Genomic DNA, 20,842 nt, shown 5'->3' with positions numbered 1-20,842 from the left:
ATGGCCGTTGGTAGTTCGTGGAGCGATTCGTCTGGTCAATTCCGGTAACGAACGAGATCCCATCCTTTAAGTAGTTACACGGCCCCTCTCCTGGGTCGGACTCTATCCCCGAAGGTCCCCGTTCGCGGGGGGTCCCCATCGGGGTGGGGGTGTTGGGGGTTTCGGCGGGGGTCCGGTTCTACCCCGGATCGGTTCGGGGAGGTGATGCGGTTGACGGGGGTTCAGTTCTGCGTCGAGTGGGTGGCTCCGGCCTCTCCCCTTCGCGTTCGGTTCCCTCCCCGATGCCGTCCGCACCTCGTTCCGCTCTCCGGGTGTGGGTTGTCCGTCCTTCGCCTTCGCCTTCCCTCTCCCCTCCCCGGTGCCCTCCCGCTTACCGCGGGCCTGAAGGTTGGGGTTCGCCCGGTGGGAATCAGCGGTCGGTGGCTAAACTTCTTAGAGCGATTTGTGGCACAGAAGCCACTTGAGAAATGGAGCAATAACAGGTCTGTGATGCCCTTAGAAGTCCGGGGTCGCACGTGAGCTACAATGGCTGGTTCAACATGTAAGTTACCCTACGCCGAGAGGTGCGGGCAATCCTATGAACGCCATTCCCCGCTGGGGACAGGGGATTGCAACTATTCCCCTCGAACGAGGAATTCCAAGTAGGCGCGGGTCACCAGCCCGCGTCGATTAAGTCCCTGCCCTTTGTACACACCGCCCGTCGCTACTACCGATCGGATGCCTCGGTGAGGTCCTCGGACCGTCCCCGGGGCGGCCCTCGAACGGGGGTCGCCTCCGGGCGATGGGAAGTCGATCGAACCCGGACATCTAGAGGGAGTAAAAGTCGTAACAAGGTTTTCGTAGGGGAACCTGCGGAAGGATCAATAACGGTGACCTGGCCGCGGTCGGCGCCCGCCGTCCGTGCCGGTTGTCGAGTCGGACTCGAGAGGCCGAACCTCCCCCCCGGCGGGTACCTTCAAGGTATGGACCGCAGAAGCCTCGTACCTTTCGTCGTCGGCCGACGTGAGTCTCTCCCCCCTCCGGGTGGGTGGACGTAGCGAGCCGGCTTCGGAACTCGGGGTTATGCGAGGACCGCCTTAGGTGCATAGGTACCCCGGTCCGCCCCTCCCGTTCGCGGGGGGAAGAGTGGCGCCGGAGCCGCCCGCCGGGTAGTTAAACCCAAAAAACCATTGATCGTTGAAGGCTTGATTGTGCGTGCGCGAGTCAAAGGGGCTTACTCACCCCCAGGGCGTTGGCCGGTGCTCGCCGGCCTCGGTGGGATCTCCCTGAACCCATCCCCCCGGCACAGGGGGCGGTGGTGGACGGGAGCGTACCGCCGGGCGAAACTCTTTCCCCTCACGGGGTTAGAGCGGAGCTTAAGAGCGCATGCAAAATACCCCCGATGTTGGCTTCGCAGAGACGGACCGTATAATAGTCTAAGGCCGGTGCGCGAGTTGAAGGGGCCTCACGAACCCCGGATGCGTTTATAAACACCCGAAAGGAGACGGCCGGTGCCCGCCGGTCCTGACTAGGTGGGATCTACCCAGCGCCTTCCCCTAAGCGGGGACTTGGGAGCGTACCACCGGGCCTCGCTCATACCCTCCGGGGTGGAGAGCTTGGCTTTGAGCGCACGCCTGAATGCCTTAGACCGGGACCCGTAACGCAGCGAACCAAACCCCTGGGCCTCGCCGGGAACGGCGGGTGCCTAGACCCCGGTCTCCTAAACCACGTAAGTCTCGGGCACCTACTCGGGCGATCGTCCCCCGGGCCGTAACTCCTCGGTCCGGTGGTGACGCCCAGGTTCAATGACCTTTCCCCCCCTGCACGGGGGTGGAAGGCACCCGGCTTGAAATATATTGGCAAAAATTGTCTCTTGTTCGAATGGCTTCCTTCGCCCGGCCTGTAACGGGCCGGGCACAAACCCGAATACGACTCTTAGCGGTGGATCACTCGGCTCGTGCTTCGATGAAGAACGCAGCCATCTGCGTTAACTAATGTGAATTGCAGGACACAGATCATCGAAATTTCGAACGCATATTGCGGCCGCGGGGGTCCATCCCGCGGCCACGCCTGTCTGAGGGTCGCTTTACCCATCGATCGGTCTCCGCGCCCCCGCTGAGAGAGAGAGACCGCGGCTGGAAGCTCGCAGGGCCTGAAAACGGCCCTTCGTCTTCCCAAACGAAGACTCGGTTCCGAGCCAGTCCACGCGGCCCGTGTTGCGAGAGAGCTCCGTACAGGGAACGGAGGGAGAGCCGAGTAGGTCCGGGTCCACGTCCGTTACGGTCTCTCCCCGAGTCCCGAGCGGGGCTCCGCGCAGTCGGACGCGGGGGTGGCGAGTGCCGATTAAACCCAGCGAGCGGGCGAGTGAGCGGGCGGGCGAGCGGCCGGGGTGGGGGGGAAGGTGTCGCGGAGTTCGGTCTCGTGCCGGGCTCTCGCCCCTCGCCCCTAGCCTTCGGCCCTCCGCCTCCGCCCTCGCCCCCGCATAAGAAACCTCTGTGTGCGGCCTCAGATCAGACGAGACGACCCGCTGAACTTAAGCATATCAGTAAGCGGAGGAAAAGAAACTAACAAGGATTCCCTTAGTAGCGGCGAGCGAACAGGGAAGAGCCCAGCGCTGAATCCCACTTTCCCCTGACCGGGGTTGGCCGGGAAATGTAGCGTACGGAAGTCCGTAAGATCCGTCTCGGTGCGGACGCGGGACCAAGTCCTCGCGAACGTGGCTTCTTCCCATAGACGGTGAAAGCCCGGTAGCGAGTCCCGCGTTCCCGCCCGGGTAGGTCGGGCTTCTCGGAGTCGGGTTGCTTGGGAATGCAGCCCAAAGCGGGTGGTAAACTCCATCTAAGGCTAAATACCGGCACGAGACCGATAGCGAACCGAGTACCGTGAGGGAAAGTTGAAACAGGACTTTGAAGAGAGAGTTCAACAGAGCGTGAAACCGTTGAGAGGTAAACGTACGGGGACCGAGAAGACTGCCCCGGGGGATTCAGCCGGGCGGACGGCCCCGCGCTCGTCGGGTTCCGCGGTCGGGGGTGCGAGCGTATCCGGGCGAGAGGGGTGGGGTGCCGACTCCACCGCTCCCCGCTTCGGCTCTGCGCTTCGCCTCTGGACTTCGGGCCTGTCGGGCGTACGGAGGTCCGGCCCCGCCCGGTGTACTTTCCCCGCGTGGTGGTGAGTCGCGACCGGCTCCGGTTAGGCTTGGAAGGGCCCGAGGGTGAAGGTAGGTCCGTCCGGAGAAGGGAGTCCCCACGCGGCCCCCGGACACGGGCGTTCCGCTACAGCCCCTCGCTCCGACTTCGCCGATAACGCCGGGGCCGTGGAGCAATGTCCTTTCCGCGTTCTCCCCTCCTCCGGGATGGGGATGGGGGCCCCCCCCGATCGTTCGGTCGAAGCGGGCCGGCTGGGCTGTCCTCAGCCCCGGGCTAGGCCCGCTACGGCGATGCGGGGGGCGATCCAGGCCCACAGCACCCGAACGCCTAAGGTCAGCGGCTAAGTTCGGACCCCGAACGACCCGTCTTGAAACACGGACCAAGGAGTCTAACGCGTATGCGAGTCGAAGGGACCAGAACCCCCGGAGGCGCAACGAAGGTGAAGGCCGGCGCGCGTCGGCTGAGGTGGGATCCGTCCTAACCCTCCGAGGGGGCGGGCGGCGCACCACCGGCCTGCTCTTCCCACGTGCGGAGAGCGGAGCCAGAGCATACGCGGTGGTACCCGAAAGATGGTGAACTATGCCTGGGCAGGGCGAAGCCAGGGGAAACCCTGAGTGGAGGCCCGCAGCGGTCCTGACGTGCAAATCGGTCGTCCGACCTGGGTATAGGGGCGAAAGACTAATCGAACCATCTAGTAGCTGGTTCCCTCCGAAGTTTCCCTCAGGATAGCCGGCGCCGAAACTTCAAGTTTTATCCGGTAAAGAAATGACTGGAGGCCGCGGGGCCGAAACGGGCCTCGCCCTACTCTCAAACTTTAAATGGGTAAGAGGCCCGGCTCGCAGGCTTGGAGCCGGGCATGGAATTGACGGTGCCGAGTGGGCCACTTTTGGTAAGCAGAACTGGTGCTGCGGGATGAACCGAACGCGCGGGTTAAGGCGCCCGACGCAGACGCTCATCAGACCCCAAGAAAGGTGTCGGTTGATATAGACAGCGGGGCGGTGGCCATGGAAGTCGGCATCCGCTAAGGAGTGTGTAACAACTCACCTGCCGAATCAACTGGCCCTGAAAATGGATGGCGCTGGAGCGTCGGGCCCATACCCGGCCGTCGCTGGCGGTACTTGTCTCCCACCCCCCCCAAAAGCCAGCGAGAATGAGAGAGAGAACCGAGACTCATGGGACCGTATGCCGCGACGAGTAGGAGGGGCGCCGCGGTGGCGCAGAAGCCTTTGGCGCGAGCCTGGGTCGAGCCGCCGCGGGTGCAGATCTTGGTGGTAGTAGCAAATATTCAGATGAGAACTTTGAAGGCCGAAGTGGAGAAGGGTTCCACGCCGACAGCGCTTGGCCGTGGGTTAGTCGGTCCTAAGGGATAGGCGAGCGCCGTTCGGAAAATGCTGGGGCGATGGTCTCGTCTGCCTCGCGCTGACCGAAAGGGGATCGGGCCAATATCCCCGTACCTGGGATTGGTGGAGATCGAGCCGCCGAGAGGCGCTCCCGTGGCGGTAACGCAAACGAACCCGGAGACGCCGGTGGGGACCCCGGGGAGGATTCTCTCTCCTTGCTAAAGAGCTGGAGCGCCCTGGAATGGGTTCGACCCCGAGATAGGGGCTCAACGCTCTGAAAGGCGTCGCATGCGCTATGCGACGGCCGGGACGTTTCCCATCGGCCCTTGAAAATCCGGGGGAGGTATAGTGAATTTCCCCCCAGGCCGTACCCATATCCGCATCAGGTCTCCAAGGTGAACAGCCTCTGGCGTGTTGGAACAATGTAGGTAAGGGAAGTCGGCAAGACGGATCCGTAACTTCGGGATAAGGATTGGCTCTAATGGCTGAGCTCGGTCGGGCCCGTGTCTGCTGATGCGGGGTCCGAAAGCCCGGTGCTGCCCGTGCGACGGGGAGCTGTTCCCGGTCCACCTTCGGGCCCCCCCCCACTGGGTCCTGCGCGCGAGGAAGCGCACGGCGAGAGATTGTCCCCCCAGTATATCCAAACCCCCGTGAACAAGGCTCCGTCTGTCTGTCGGGGTCGATGAGAGTGGGTCGCGGCGAGCGAGACCTTAAGCCCCGGTGCGTGTCCCCCCCTCGGCGGTGGCGCTTAGGGGGCCTCGGTCAGGTCGACGGTAGGGGAGCCGGTCGTCGGTGGGATGCCGGCGGGGGAGCGTCCTTCGGGACTAACCTCCGTCGGATGACCGCCTTCGGCCTCCCTCTCCCTACCTAAGCCGGGCCGGGCTCCCGACGCCCGTCGCCGGGTGGGCCGCCCCCGGCTAAGCTCGAGCGTCCGGCCCTTCGCTCTCCCCCGATGGGACGCGGAGGGACGCAATGGAACGTAGGTCCGCGTGGGGGGGTTGCGGTCTCTCGTGCGTGTGTGGACTCGTAGCGGGCCACCGCCGGTGGTGGGGCTTCGGTGGGTCGGGGCGGTGTCCCTGGAGCCTCGCGCGCCGAGCCTAGGCTCCGTGGATCTCTCGGGCTTATGAGTCTCGCCTCGGGGGGAGACCTCCGGGGCCGGGTCTCTCGGCCGGCACCTAACAGCCGAATTAGAACTGCTGCGGACAAGGGGAATCCGACTGTTTAATTAAAACACAGCATCGTGAAGGCTCTTGGACCGGGTGTTGACACGATGTGAATTCTGCCCAGTGCTCTGAATGTCAAAGTGAAGAAATTCATCGAAGCGCGGGTTAACGGCGGGAGTAACTATGACTCTCTTAAGGTAGCGAAATGCCTCGTCATTTAATTGGTGACCTGCATGAATGGATGAACGAGATTCCCACTGTCCCTACCTACTATCTAGCGAAACCACAGCCAAGGGAACGGGCTTGGCGGAATCAGCGGGGAAAGAAGACCCTGTTGAGCTTGACTCTAGTCTGTCACTGTGAGGCGACTTAAGGGGTGTAGAATAAGTGGGAGGCCCGCCGCTCGCCAGCACCGGAGCGGGCCGTCCGTGAAATACCACTACTCTTACACGTTACCTCACTAACCCGGTGAGGGTGTCGGTGGGAACCTTTGCCTTGCTGGGGGTTCCTTGTTCAAAGGTGCTAAGCCCCGGGTGGAGGGGTCGCTCGGCGCTGAGTCCTCCTTCCCCTCGGGTGGGGGGTCGGAGGCAAGCTCGCGCGGGGCTGGCCCTTCCTCTCCCTGGGGCGAGTTCCTCCGGGGACAGTGACAGGTGGGGAGTTTGACTGGGGCGGTACACCTGTCAAAGAGTAACGCAGGTGTCCTAAGGCGGGCTCAGGGACGGACGGAAACCTCCCGTAGAGCATAAGGGCAAAAGCCCGCTTGATCCTGATTTTCAGTATGAATACGGACCGCGAAAGCGGGGCCTAACGATCCTTCCGTCTGCTTTACGGGTTTTAAGCGGGAGGTGTCAGAAAAGTTACCACAGGGATAACTGGCTTGTGGCGGCCAAGCGTTCATAGCGACGCCGCTGTTTGATCCTTCGATGTCGGCTCTTCCTATCATTGCGAAGCAGAATTCGCAAAGCGTTGGATTGTTCACCCACTAACAGGGAACGTGAGCTGGGTTTAGACCGTCGTGAGACAGGTTAGTTTTACCCTACTGATGTGGCGTTGCTCCGATAGAAACCCCGCTCAGTACGAGAGGAACCGCGGGTTCGGATACTTGGTATTCGCGCTTGGCTGTGGAGCCAATGGTGCAAGGCTACCATCCGAGGGCTTACGACTGAACGCCTCTAAGTCGGAATCCCGCCTAGAAGGAGCGATACGTCCGTGCCCGAGGTTCGATACGGTTGGTCCGGGATAGCCGCGGCGCGCGGCGGGGGAAACTCCGCTCCGCCGCCGGTGACCAGAGCCGCACGAGACTGGAACCAGGGCCGGGGCTAACGAACGCCTCGGTCCGCCCTTCCGTCCCTAAGCGCATGTTCCTTGATCCGGGGTGCGAAATGACTCGTAAACGACCTGATTCTGAGTGCGGGTGTCATAAGTGGCAGAGCGGGTGCATATACCGCGATCCATTGAAAGTCATCCCGTCCACTCAAACATTTGTCGGGGGGGGAAGGCGAAAGCAAACCCCCGGTCCAGGTCTGGTTCTCTGGGGCGCGGGCCCCGGAGACTCCGTACACCGGTTAGAGGGAGCCGGTGGCGGGCATAGGGGAGGTGGGTACTCCCCTGTGAAATCCTGGATGACGGTTTTAGGTCTCGTAGTGGGCGAAAATCGGACTTAGTGCAATTTCCGAAACTCTGGTTCTCTGGGGCGCGGGCCCCGAGAGTCCGTACACCGGTTAGAAGGAGCCGGTGGCGGGCATAGGGAGGCAGGTCGCTCCCTTGAATGGTCCTGGATGTCTGGACTTAGTGCAATTTCCGAAACTCTGGTTCTCTGGGGCGCGGGCCCCGAGAGCCAGTACACCGGTTAGAGGGAGCCGGTGGCGGGCATAGGGAGGCAGGTCGCTCCCTTGAATGGTCCTGGATGTCTGGACTTAGTGCAATTTCCGAAACTCTGGTTCTCTGGGGCGCGGGCCCCGAGAGCCAGTACACCGGTTAGAAGGAGCCGGTGGCGGGCATAGGGAGGCAGGTCGCTCCCTTGAATGGTCCTGGATGTCTGGACTTAGTGCAATTTCCGAAACTCTGGTTCTCTGGGGCGCGGGCCCCGAGAGCCAGTACACCGGTTAGAGGGAGCCGGTGGCGGGCATAGGGAGGCAGGTCGCTCCCTTGAATGGTCCTGGATGTCTGGACTTAGTGCAATTTCCGAAACTCTGGTTCTCTGGGGCGCGGGCCCCGAGAGCCAGTACACCGGTTAGAGGGAGCCGGTGGCGGGCATAGGGAGGCAGGTCGCTCCCTTGAATGGTCCTGGATGTCAGCAGTTTCTGAAGAAGGGCGCCCTCTTGTGGTCCCATGGCCGAAGTACATGCTCTGAGCCCGGGTATCGCAGTGGGCGGAATGAGACTTAGAGGAATATTGACGGAGCCATGAGGGGCCTCCCCTGGAGGTCCCATGGCCGAGAAAAGTGCTCCGAGCCCGGGGTGATAGAGAACCGTGAACGCCGCGGTCTAAGACCTCGGGTATCGCAGTGGGCGGAATGAGACTTAGAGGAATGATGACGGAGCCATGAGGGGCCTCCCCTGGAGGTCCCATGGCCGAGAAAAGTGCTCCGAGCCCGGGGTGATAGAGAACCGTGAACGCCGCGGTTAAAGACCTCGGGTATCGCAGTGGGCGGAATGAGACTTAGAGGAATGATGACGGAGCCATGAGGGGCCTCCCCTGGAGGTCCCATGGCCGAGAAAAGTGCTCCGAGCCCGGGGTGATAGAGAACCGTGAACGCCGCGGTTAAAGACCTCGGGTATCGCAGTGGGCGGAATGAGACTTAGAGGAATGATGACGGAGCCATGAGGGGCCTCCCCTGGAGGTCCCATGGCCGAGAAAAGTGCTCCGAGCCCGGGGTGATAGAGAATCGTGAACGCCGCGGTTAAAGACCTCGGGTATCGCAGTGGGCGGAATGAGACTTAGAGGAATGATGACGGAGCCAGGAAGGGCCTCCCCTGGAGGTCCCATGGCCGAGAAAAGTGCCCCGAGCCCGGGGTGATAGAGAACCGTGAACGCCGCGGTTAAAGGCCTCGGGTATCGCAGTGGGCGGAATGAGACTTAGAGGAATGATGACGGAGCCATGAGGGGCCCCCCCTGGAGGTCCCATGGCCGAGAAAAGTGCCCCGAGCCCGGGGAGATAGAGAACCGTAAAGCGCGCGGGTTTGGGGCTCGGGTCTTCCAGTGGGCGGAGTGAGACTTAAAGGAATATTGACGGAGCCATGAAGGGCCCCCCCTGGAGGTCCCATGGCCGAGAAAAGTGCTCCGAGCCCGGGGAGATAGAGAACCGTAAAGCGCGCGGGTTTGGGGCTCGGGTCTTCCAGTGGGCGCTCGTTCCAGCGGCGCGGGCTGGATGGTTTAGTCCGAGGAGGAGTGCTTAAGTGTGGGCCGGATAGGTTCGAGAGGTGCGCTGGGTTGGTGGAGGTCCAGCCCCGGAGGTTTGGAGCGGGGCGATGTAGCGAGCGAGGCCGAGTCGGGTGAGCCTGGGCCGGGCATGGGCGTTGGCGGCGATGGGGGTCTTCTCCCCGGAGGTTTGGAGCGGGCGATGGAGCGAGCGAGGCCGAGTCGGGTGAGCCTGGGCCGGGCATGGGCGTTGGCAGCGACGGGGGTGTCTTCCCCGGAGGTAAGTACCGTGGGGGGCAAGCGTGAGATATTCCAGGCCGGGAAAAGTGAGCTAAATTCGGCAAAGCGTTGTTAAAAAGGGGGGTCGGTTGATTTTTTTGTTAAATCTAAACGAACAAAGGGTGCGAGGCGTGAAAATTGCATTCAGCCGTGATTTTTTGGCAAAGTGCTAACCCTAGTGTTCTCCCAGTGGGACGTTTTAAAGTAGGACTTAGAAAAATTTCTGACCCTCTTCGCCCTAGGTAGCAAGCCCAAAACGGAGCACCTCGGAGAGGTAAAAATTCAGAGGGCATGGGGGTTTCCAGTGCGGTGCCGTCAGGACATTAGGGTTCCTTTAGAAAAGACGAAAGTTTGGGTACACCGTATGTAACTATGACAAGCCCAAGGCTCTGGTTCGCCTGTGGGCATGAATATAGTGAGATTTCCGCGTTATCTCACTGGAGGTGACCCCGGAACGGTTCAAAACCTAAGTCGAGACTTCCATGGGACCCCGGCGATGGGAGTTTGAAGCCCGAGGAGTGACGCCCTCTGGGCTAAGGTTGGTGGTAGGTTCGGCCCCCCTTTCTGGAGGTCTAAACTGACTTCCATGGACCCCGGTGATGCGAATTTGATGCCCGATGAGGAGCACACCTCTGGGCTAAGGGTGGTGGTATGCTCGGCCCCCCCCCTCTGGATGTTTAAACTGACTTCCATGGACCCCGGTGATGCGAATTTGATGCCCGAGGAGTGACTCACCTCTGGGCTAAGGGTGGTGGTATGCTCGGCCCCCCCTCTGGAGGTCTAAACTGACTTCCATGGACCCCGGTGATGCGAATTTGATGCCCGAGGAGTGACTCACCTCTGGGCTAAGGGTGGTGGTATACTCGGCCCCCCCTCTGGAGGTCTCGAATGACTTCCATGGACCCCGGTGATGCGAATTTGATGCCCGATGAGGAGCACACCTCTGGGCTAAGGGTGGTGGTATGCTCGGCCCCCCCCTCTGGATGTTTAAACTGACTTCCATGGACCCCGGTGATGCGAATTTGATGCCCGAGGAGTGACTCACCTCTGGGCTAAGGGTGGTGGTATGCTCGGCCCCCCCTCTGGAGGTCTAAACTGACTTCCATGGACCCCGGTGATGCGAATTTGATGCCCGAGGAGTGACTCACCTCTGGGCTAAGGGTGGTGGTATACTCGGCCCCCCCTCTGGAGGTCTCGAATGACTTCCATGGACCCCGGTGATGCGAATTTGATGCCCGATGAGGAGCACACCTCTGGGCTAAGGGTGGTGGTATGCTCGGCCCCCCCTCTGGAAGTCTAAACTGACTTCCATGGACCCCGGTGATGCGAATTTGATGCCCGAGGAGTGACTCACCTCTGGGCTAAGGGTGGTGGTATGCTCGGCCCCCCCTCTGGAGGTCTCGAATGACTTCCATGGACCCCGGTGATGCGAATTTGATGCCCGATGAGGAGCACACCTCTGGGCTAAGGGTGGTGGTATGCTCGGCCCCCCCTCTGGAAGTCTAAACTGACTTCCATGGACCCCGGTGATGCGAATTTGATGCCCGAGGAGTGACTCACCTCTGGGCTAAGGGTGGTGGTATGCTCGGCCCCCCCCTCTGGAGGTCTCGAATGACTTCCATGGACCCCGGTGATGCGAATTTGATGCCCGATGAGGAGCACACCTCTGGGCTAAGGGTGGTGGTATGCTCGGCCCCCCCTCTGGAAGTCTAAACTGACTTCCATGGACCCCGGTGATGCGAATTTGATGCCCGAGGAGTGACTCACCTCTGGGCTAAGGGTGGTGGTATGCCCAGCCCCCCCTCTGGAGGTCTCGAATGACTTCCATGGACCCCGGTGAAGCGTATTTCATGCCCGATGAGGAGCACACCTCTGGGCTAAGGGTGGTGGTAAGCCCGGCCCCCCCTCTCTGGAGGTCTAGATTGACTTCCATGGACCCCGGTTAAGCGTATTTCATGCCCGAGGAGTGACGCCCTCTGGGCTAAGGGTGGTGGTATGCCCGGCCCCCCCTCTGGAGGTCTCCAAAACCTAAGTCGAGACTTCCATGGACCCCGGTTATCCGAATTTCATGCCCGAGGAGTGACGCCCTCTGGGCTTAGGGTGGTGGTAAGCCCGGCCCCACTCTCTGGAGGTCTAAACTGACTTCCATGGACCCCGGTGATCCGAATTTCATGCCCGAGGAGTGACGCCCTCTCGGCTAGGGTGGTGGTAAGTGCAGCCCCCCCTCTCTGGAGGTCTAAAATGACTTCCATGGACCCCGGTGAAGCGAATTTCATGCCCGAGGAGTGACGCCCTCTCGGCTAGGGTGGTGGTAAGCCAGGCCCCCCCTCTCTGGAGGTCAAAACTGACTTCCATGGACCCCGGTATAGCGTATTTCATGCCCGAGGAGTGACGCCCTCTGGGCTAAGGGTGGTGGTATGCCCGGCCCCCCCTCTGGAGGTCTCCAAAACCTAAGTCGAGACTTCCATGGACCCCGGTTATCCGAATTTCATGCCCGAGGAGTGACGCCCTCTGGGCTTAGGGTGGTGGTAAGCCCGGCCCCACTCTCTGGAGGTCTAAACTGACTTCCATGGACCCCGGTTATCTGAATTTCATGCCCGAGGAGTGACGCCCTCTGGGCTTAGGGTGGTGGTAAGCCCGGCCCCACTCTCTGGAGGTCTAAACTGACTTCCATGGACCCCGGTTATCCGAATTTCATGCCCGAGGAGTGATGAACCTCTGGGCTAAGGGTGGTGGTAAGTGCAGCCCCCCCTCTGGAGGTTTCCAAAACCTAAGTCGAGACTTCCATGGACCCCGGTGATGCGAATTTCAAGCCCGAGGAGTGGTGCCCTCTGGGCTAAGGGTGGTGGTAAGCCCGGCCCCCCCCTCTCTGGAGGTCTAAAAGGACTTCCATGGACCCCGGTATAGCGTATTTCATGCCCGAGGAGTGACGCCCTCTGGGCTTAGGGTGGTGGTAAGTGCAGCCCCCCCTCTGGAGGTTTCCAAAACCTAAGTCGAGACTTCCATGGACCCCGGTGATGCGAATTTCAAGCCCGAGGAGTGGTGCCCTCTGGGCTAAGGGTGGTGGTAAGCCCGGCCCCCCCTCTCTGGAGGTCTAAACTGACTTCCATGGACCCCGGTGTAGCGTATTTCATGCCCGAGGAGTGACGCCCTCTGGGCTTAGGGTGGTGGTAAGCCAGGCCCCCCCCCCTCTCTGGAGGTCAAAATTGACTTCCATGGACCCCGGTTATCCGAATTTTATGCCCGAGGAGTGACGCCCTCTGGGCTAAGGGTGGTGGTAAGTCCGGCTCCCACCCTCTGGATGCGTTCAAAACCTAAGTCGAGACTTCCATGGACCCCGGTGATGCGAAGTGACATGCCCGAAGAGTGGTGCCTTCTGGGCTAAGGTTGTGATAAGCCCGGTCTCTCCTCTGGAGGTCTGTGGTTTTAAAGTGAATATTTTCTAAGTCCCTCACCTGAGATTTTAAGAGAATCAGGACCCTCCTCAAGCCTCGTAGCGAGTCCGAGGGAGGTTCATCGTTGTCGGCTATGCGAAAGGGGTTCAGACGCCTCTAATCCTGTGGGCATATGGTTTCTCAGCCTGGTGCCGTCGGGATATTAGGGAGGCATTAAATCAGACGTAAGTTTGGGTAACAGCGATGCGAAACGCTATGCCCAAAGGAGTGGCTTCCCGATGGGCTTGAAATAATGGGAATGTCCGCTCTGCTTCCCTGGATGTGTTCAAAACCTAAGTCGAGACATCCGTAGACCCCGTTGATGCGAATTCCATGCCCGAGGAGTGACGCCCTCTGGGCTTAAGGGTGGTGGTAAGACCGGCCCCACTCTCTGGAGGTCTAAACTGACTTCCATGGACCCCGGTGATTCGAATTTCAAGCCCGAGGAGGTGCACACCTCCGGGCTAAGGGGATGGTTTGGGTGGCCTCCCCTCTGGATGTGTTCAAAACCTAAGTTGAGACATCCATAGACCCCGGTAATCCGAATTTCATGCCCGAGGAGTGACGCCCTCTGGGCTTAAGAGTGGTGGTAAGACCGGCCCCACTCTCTGGAGGTCTAAACTGACTTCCATGGACCCCGGTGATGCGAATTTCATGCCCGAGGAGTGGCGCCCTCTGGGCTAAGAGTGGTGGTAAGACCGGCCCCACTCTCTGGATGTCTAAAATGACTTCCATGGACCCCGGTGATTCGAATTTGAAGCCCGAGGAGGTGCACACCTCCGGGCTAAGGGGATGGTTTGGGTGGCCTCCCCTCTGGATGTGTTCAAAACCTAAGTTGAGACATCCATAGACCCCGGTAATCCGAATTTCATGCCCGAGGAGTGACGCCCTCTGGGCTTAAGGGTGGTGGTAAGACCGGCCCCACTCTCTGGATGTCTAAAATGACTTCCATGGACCCCGGTGATGCGAATACACAAGCCCGAGGAGTGGCACACCTCTGGGCTAAGGGGATGGTTTGGGTTGCCTCCCCTCTGGAGGTCTAAAAATGACTTCCATAGACCCCGGCGAAGCGAATTTAAAGCCCGAGGACTGGCACCCCTCTGGGCTAAGGGGATGGTTAGGGTGGCCTCCCCTCTGGATGTCTAAAATGACTTCCATGGACCCCGGTGATGCGAATACACAAGCCCGAGGATTGGCACACCTCTGGGCTAAGGGGATGGTTTGGGTTGCCTCCCCTCTGGAGGTCTAAAAATGACTTCCATAGACCCCGGCGAAGCGAATTTAAAGCCCGAGGACTGGCACCCCTCTGGGCTAAGGGGATGGTTAGGGTGGCCTCCCCTCTGGATGTCTAAAATGACTTCCATGGACCCCGGTGATGCGAATACACAAGCCCGAGGAGTGGCACACCTCTGGGCTAAGGGGATGGTTTGGGTTGCCTCCCCTCTGGAGGTCTAAAAAATGACTTCCATAGACCCCGGCGAAGCGAATTTAAAGCCCGAGGACTGGCACCCCTCTGGGCTAAGGGTGGTGGTTAATCCGGCCCCCCCTTCTGGATGTGTTCAAAACCTAAGTCGAGACATCCATGGACCCCCGGTGATGCGAAGTGACATGCCCGAGGAGTGACGCCCTCTGGGCTAAGGTTGTGATAAGCCCGGTCTCTCCTCTGGAGGTCTGTGGTTTTAAAGTGAAAATTTTCTAAGTCCCTCACCTGAGATTTTAAGAAAATCAGGACCCTCCTCAAGCCTCGTAGCGAGTCCGAGGGAGGTTCATCGTTGTCGGCTATGCGAACGAGGTTCCAACGCCTCAAATCCTGTGGGCATATGGTTTCTCAGCCTGGTGCCGTCGGGATATTAGGGAGGCATTAAATCAGACGTAAGTTTGGGTAACAGCGATGCGAAACGCTATGCCCAAAGGAGTGGCTTCCCGATGGGCTTGAAATAATGGGAATGTCCGCTCTGCTTCCCTGGATGTGTTCAAAACCTAAGTCGAGACATCCGTAGACCCCGTTGATGCGAATTCCATGCCCGAGGAGTGGCACACCTCTGGGCTAAGGGTTGGTGGTAAGTCAGGCCCCACCCTCTGGAGGTTTTCAAAACCTAAGTCGAGACCTCCGTAGACCCCGGTGATGCGAATACCGAAGCCCGAGGACTGGCACCCCTCTGGGCTAGGGTGGGGATAAGATATGCCCCCACCCTCTGGAGGTTTTCAAAACCTAAGTCGAGACCTCCGTAGACCCCGGTGATGCGAAATGACATGCCCGAGGACTGGCACCCCTCTGGGCTAGGGTGGGGATAAGATATGCCCCCACCCTCTGGAGGTTTTTAAAACCTAAGTCGAGACCTCCATAGAACCCCGGTGATGCGAAGTGACATGCCCGAGGACTGGCACCCCTCTGGGCTAGGGTGGTGGTTAATCCGGCCCCACCTCTGGAGGTTTTCAAAACCTAAGTCGAGACCTCCATAGACCCCGGTGATGCGAATACCGAAGCCCGAGGACTGGCACCCCTCTGGGCTAGGGTGGTGGTTAATCCGGCCCCCCCTCTGGAGGTTTTCAAAACCTAAGTCGAGACCTCCATAGACCCCGGTGATGCGAATACCGAAGCCCGAGGACTGGCACCCCTCTGGGCTAAGGGGATGGTTTGGGTGGCCTCCCCTTCAATCCCGATGATTCGTTCGATATATGCCCAGGGAGGTGAACACTTCTCTGGGCGTGAGGGGGTCGAGCGTATGAGGGTTGTACCCCGTTATGGTTCCTACTATAAACGAATCCGAGCGGCGGGTCCACAGGCCACCGACCACCTGCCCACTTGCGGGGTGGGTGCGACGGGCCGCCCGCCGGCAGTTGTCCCCGTTCCTAACCTAACTCTTGCCCGTGCGCGAGTCGAAAGGGGCATACAAACCCCCGAGGCGAAGACCGGCGTTCCGCTTGGTCTAATGTGGGATCTCCCAGATTTTCCCCTCCGCGGGGACTTGGGAGCGCACCACCGGGCCCCCGCGCTGGAAACGGCCGGAGGCAAAGAGCGCATTAGAGGTGTCACGGATCGGTCTTTTTAAACGGACCGCGGCTGGAAGTTCGCAGGGGAAGAGGCGCTCGGTTTACGGTTCCCGGGCCCGACCCCCTTCGTCTTCTTAAATCGAGAAAACTAACCGTAGGCTCCGGGGGGGCGAATCGTAAAACCTTTGCCGACCTCCTCGCACTGCGAGGGGGCCAGGATTTTGCGGCTTGTCCGCGTATCGGTCCTACCAAGGACCGCGGCTGGAAGTTCGGTGGTGAGCCCTCGACCTTACGAGATTGGGGGCAAAACCCTTCGTCTTCTGAACATCAGACGGCTCCGGGGGGGGCGTACCGTAAAACCTATGCCGACCTCCTCGCGCTTTGAGGGGGCCAGGAAATTCTCTTCCATTCTCTTCCCTTAAACGGACGTCCTTTACGCCCGTTCGAAATGCGGCATACCCGGAGCACCAGGGGCAGGCTTCTAATCCGAAATAATACCGGCTTTTAGAACGATCCTCCCCGCCACGTGCTCCAGCCTCCATGGCTCGTGGACCCCCCGTAACAGGGGGTCCGCTTGTCCCAGAATCGTTCCGAGGGAGACTTAGCCGATCCGTCGGTCTAATTTCCACCGCAGTTTGGGTCCGTTAAAAGGTCCGAGTCGGTGGTGCCTTAGGGTCGGGATCCTATTGAGGGAAGGAACCGGCCCCTAGCCTGCACCGTCCGGGCCTTGAATCGTACATTTTCCAAGTAGTCAAACCCCCGATTGCAGACCCACCTCCGGGGGGTCTCGTTCGAAAAGCCTTTCCGCGGTGCGCGTCTCTTCCTCCTTCGGGGGGTCGAGTTCCACGCACCACCGACTCTCTCTCTTTCCCCAAGCCGGGTTTGAGTACCAGAGGGATCGGCCTGGTTGATCCTGCCAGTATCATATGCTTGTCTCAAAGATTAAGCCATGCAAGTCTAAGTACACACGGGCGTTGGTACAGTGAAACTGCGAATGGCTCATTAAATCAGTTATGGTTCCTTTGATCGCTCCACACGTTACTTGGTATAACTGTGGTAATTCCAGAGCTAATACATGCAAACGAAGCGTTGGAAGTGGGGGTGCCGTTTCGAGGTGGTCGGTGACTGGTTCACCTTCCCCCCTCGGCGCCCCCCACGGATACGTGCATTTATCAGAACCAAAAAACCCCCTCCCGACTCCGGTCGGGTCCGCTTTGGTGACTCTAGATAACCTTTGGCCGATCGCAGAGCCCTTCGGGGCGGCGACGTCTCATTCGAGTGTCTGCCCTATCAACTTTCGACGGTAGTCTACGGGACTACGTGTGGTGACCACGGGTAACGGGGAATCTGGGTTCGATTCCGGAGAGGGAGCCTGAGAAACGGCTACCACATCCAAGGAAGGCAGCAGGCGCGCAAATTACCCATTCCCGACACGGGGAGGTAGTGACGAAAAATATCGGTGCGAGGCCCCGTTTGAAGGTTTCGGGACCGAAATGAACTCAATCTACGTCCGTGGGTGAGGACCCATTGGAGGGCAAGTCTGGTGCCAGCAGCCGCGGTAATTCCAGCTCCAATAGCGTATGTTAACGTTGCTGCAGTTAAAAAGCTCGTAGTTGGATCCGGGGACGGGTCCCGGCTGCCGGGCCTCTGCCCGTCCGGACTTCGCGGTGGGAAGCTGCCCCTCTCCGGGGGGGTTGGGGACCCCCCGCGGGTCTCTGGGTGGAGGTCGCGGGACCTTGTCCCTACTCATCCGGTGTCCTCTGCTCCCTTCCTCCGCGGAGAGGCCCTTAGCTGGGTCGTCCGCCGCGGTTGAATACGTGGGGGGCGGAAGGGTCCGGTGCGTTTACTTTGAACAAAACAGAGTGCTCAAAGCAGGCCGAAGCGTGCCTTGAATGGACTGAGCTAGGAATAATGGAATAAGGCCTTCCCATGGGGGGCGAGTCGGAGCTCTTCGGCGAGGCGGCCGGGCGGGGCCGTTTTCTGGCCGCCGCACGGTTCCCCGAGCCGGGGGGGTATCCGACCGCTCTCTTGGTCCTATTTCGTGGGTTTGACGGACCAAAGGTCATGATTAAGAGGGACGGCCGGGGGCATTCGTACCGCACCGAGAGAGGTGAAATTCGTAGACCGGTGCGGGACGGACAAAAGCGAAGGCATTTGCCAAGAATGTTTTCATTAATCAAGAACGAAAGTCGGAGGATCGAAGACGATCAGGTACCGTCGTAGTTCCGACCGTAAACTATGCCGACCCGCGATCCGGCGGCGTTGGGTTAACGACTATGACCCGCCGGGCAGCGTCCGGGAAACCACGAGTCTTTGGGCTCTGGGGGGAGTACGGTTGCAAAGCTGAAACTTAAAGGAATTGACGGAAGGGCACCACCAGGAGTGGAGCTTGCGGCTTAATTTGACTCAACGCGGGGAACCTAACCCGGCCCGGACACGGTAAGGATTGACAGATTGACGGCTCTTTCTCGATTCTGTGGGTGGTGGTGCATGGCCGTTGGTAGTTCGTGGAGCGATTCGTCTGGTCAATTCCGGTAACGAACGAGATCCCATCCTTTAAGTAGTTACACGGCCCCTCTCCTGGGTCGGACTCTATCCCCGAAGGTCCCCGTTCGCGGGGGGTCCCCATCGGGGTGGGGGTGTTGGGGGTTTCGGCGGGGGTCCGGTTCTACCCCGGATCGGTTCGGGGAGGTGATGCGGTTGACGGGGGTTCAGTTCTGCGTCGAGTGGGTGGCTCCGGCCTCTCCCCTTCGCGTTCGGTTCCCTCCCCGATGCCGTCCGCACCTCGTTCCGCTCTCCGGGTGTGGGTTGTCCGTCCTTCGCCTTCGCCTTCCCTCTCCCCTCCCCGGTGCCCTCCCGCTTACCGCGGGCCTGAAGGTTGGGGTTCGCCCGGTGGGAATCAGCGGTCGGTGGCTAAACTTCTTAGAGCGATTTGTGGCACAGAAGCCACTTGAGAAATGGAGCAATAACAGGTCTGTGATGCCCTTAGAAGTCCGGGGTCGCACGTGAGCTACAATGGCTGGTTCAACATGTAAGTTACCCTACGCCGAGAGGTGCGGGCAATCCTATGAACGCCATTCCCCGCTGGGGACAGGGGATTGCAACTATTCCCCTCGAACGAGGAATTCCAAGTAGGCGCGGGTCACCAGCCCGCGTCGATTAAGTCCCTGCCCTTTGTACACACCGCCCGTCGCTACTACCGATCGGATGCCTCGGTGAGGTCCTCGGACCGTCCCCGGGGCGGCCCTCGAACGGGGGTCGCCTCCGGGCGATGGGAAGTCGATCGAACCCGGACATCTAGAGGGAGTAAAAGTCGTAACAAGGTTTTCGTAGGGGAACCTGCGGAAGGATCAATAACGGTGACCTGGCCGCGGTCGGCGCCCGCCGTCCGTGCCGGTTGTCGAGTCGGACTCGAGAGGCCGAACCTCCCCCCCGGCGGGTACCTTCAAGGTATGGACCGCAGAAGCCTCGTACCTTTCGTCGTCGGCCGACGTGAGTCTCTCCCCCCTCCGGGTGGGTGGACGTAGCGAGCCGGCTTCGGAACTCGGGGTTATGCGAGGACCGCCTTAGGTGCATAGGTACCCCGGTCCGCCCCTCCCGTTCGCGGGGGGAAGAGTGGCGCCGGAGCCGCCCGCCGGGTAGTTAAACCCAAAAAACCATTGATCGTTGAAGGCTTGATTGTGCGTGCGCGAGTCAAAGGGGCTTACTCACCCCCAGGGCGTTGGCCGGTGCTCGCCGGCCTCGGTGGGATCTCCCTGAACCCATCCCCCCGGCACAGGGGGCGGTGGTGGACGGGAGCGTACCGCCGGGCGAAACTCTTTCCCCTCACGGGGTTAGAGCGGAGCTTAAGAGCGCATGCAAAATACCCCCGATGTTGGCTTCGCAGAGACGGACCGTATAATAGTCTAAGGCCGGTGCGCGAGTTGAAGGGGCCTCACGAACCCCGGATGCGTTTATAAACACCCGAAAGGAGACGGCCGGTGCCCGCCGGTCCTGACTAGGTGGGATCTACCCAGCGCCTTCCCCTAAGCGGGGACTTGGGAGCGTACCACCGGGCCTCGCTCATACCCTCCGGGGTGGAGAGCTTGGCTTTGAGCGCACGCCTGAATGCCTTAGACCGGGACCCGTAACGCAGCGAACCAAACCCCTGGGCCTCGCCGGGAACGGCGGGTGCCTAGACCCCGGTCTCCTAAACCACGTAAGTCTCGGGCACCTACTCGGGCGATCGTCCCCCGGGCCGTAACTCCTCGGTCCGGTGGTGACGCCCAGGTTCAATGACCTTTCCCCCCCTGCACGGGGGTGGAAGGCACCCGGCTTGAAATATATTGGCAAAAATTGTCTCTTGTTCGAATGGCTTCCTTCGCCCGGCCTGTAACGGGCCGGGCACAAACCCGAATACGACTCTTAGCGGTGGATCACTCGGCTCGTGCTTCGATGAAGAACGCAGCCATCTGCGTTAACTAATGTGAATTGCAGGACACAGATCATCGAAATTTCGAACGCATATTGCGGCCGCGGGGGTCCATCCCGCGGCCACGCCTGTCTGAGGGTCGCTTTACCCATCGATCGGTCTCCGCGCCCCCGCTGAGAGAGAGAGACCGCGGCTGGAAGCTCGCAGGGCCTGAAAACGGCCCTTCGTCTTCCCAAACGAAGACTCGGTTCCGAGCCAGTCCACGCGGCCCGTGTTGCGAGAGAGCTCCGTACAGGGAACGGAGGGAGAGCCGAGTAGGTCCGGGTCCACGTCCGTTACGGTCTCTCCCCGAGTCCCGAGCGGGGCTCCGCGCAGTCGGACGCGGGGGTGGCGAGTGCCGATTAAACCCAGCGAGCGGGCGAGTGAGCGGGCGGGCGAGCGGCCGGGGTGGGGGGGAAGGTGTCGCGGAGTTCGGTCTCGTGCCGGGCTCTCGCCCCTCGCCCCTAGCCTTCGGCCCTCCGCCTCCGCCCTCGCCCCCGCATAAGAAACCTCTGTGTGCGGCCTCAGATCAGACGAGACGACCCGCTGAACTTAAGCATATCAGTAAGCGGAGGAAAAGAAACTAACAAGGATTCCCTTAGTAGCGGCGAGCGAACAGGGAAGAGCCCAGCGCTGAATCCCACTTTCCCCTGACCGGGGTTGGCCGGGAAATGTAGCGTACGGAAGTCCGTAAGAT

The 20,842-nt window shown here is 60.5% G+C and overlaps 2 non-coding genes and 2 pseudogenes across 2 annotated transcripts; all 4 read left to right on the top strand.

Moving 5' to 3' along the window:
• The first annotated feature begins 1,909 nt into the window (after nt 1-1,909).
• Nucleotides 1,910-2,063, top strand: LOC136679819 (5.8S ribosomal RNA). The gene has a single exon (XR_010796603.1). It is a non-coding gene; the product is annotated as a 5.8S ribosomal RNA (ribosomal RNA).
• Nucleotides 2,064-2,479: 416 nt separating this feature from the next.
• LOC136679857 (28S ribosomal RNA) lies at nt 2,480-7,114 on the top strand (annotated as a pseudogene).
• Nucleotides 7,115-20,094: 12,980 nt separating this feature from the next.
• LOC136679818 (5.8S ribosomal RNA) lies at nt 20,095-20,248 on the top strand. Its single transcript, XR_010796602.1, has one exon. It is a non-coding gene; the product is annotated as a 5.8S ribosomal RNA (ribosomal RNA).
• A 416-nt stretch (nt 20,249-20,664) lies between these two features.
• Nucleotides 20,665-20,842, top strand: part of LOC136679856 (28S ribosomal RNA) — a 4,635-nt pseudogene continuing 4,457 nt past the window's right edge.

This window comes from Hoplias malabaricus, chromosome Y, assembly GCF_029633855.1.
Source record: "Hoplias malabaricus isolate fHopMal1 chromosome Y, fHopMal1.hap1, whole genome shotgun sequence".
Taxonomy (NCBI): domain Eukaryota; kingdom Metazoa; phylum Chordata; class Actinopteri; order Characiformes; family Erythrinidae; genus Hoplias; species Hoplias malabaricus.
This window is presented reverse-complemented; position numbering and strand designations above follow the sequence as displayed.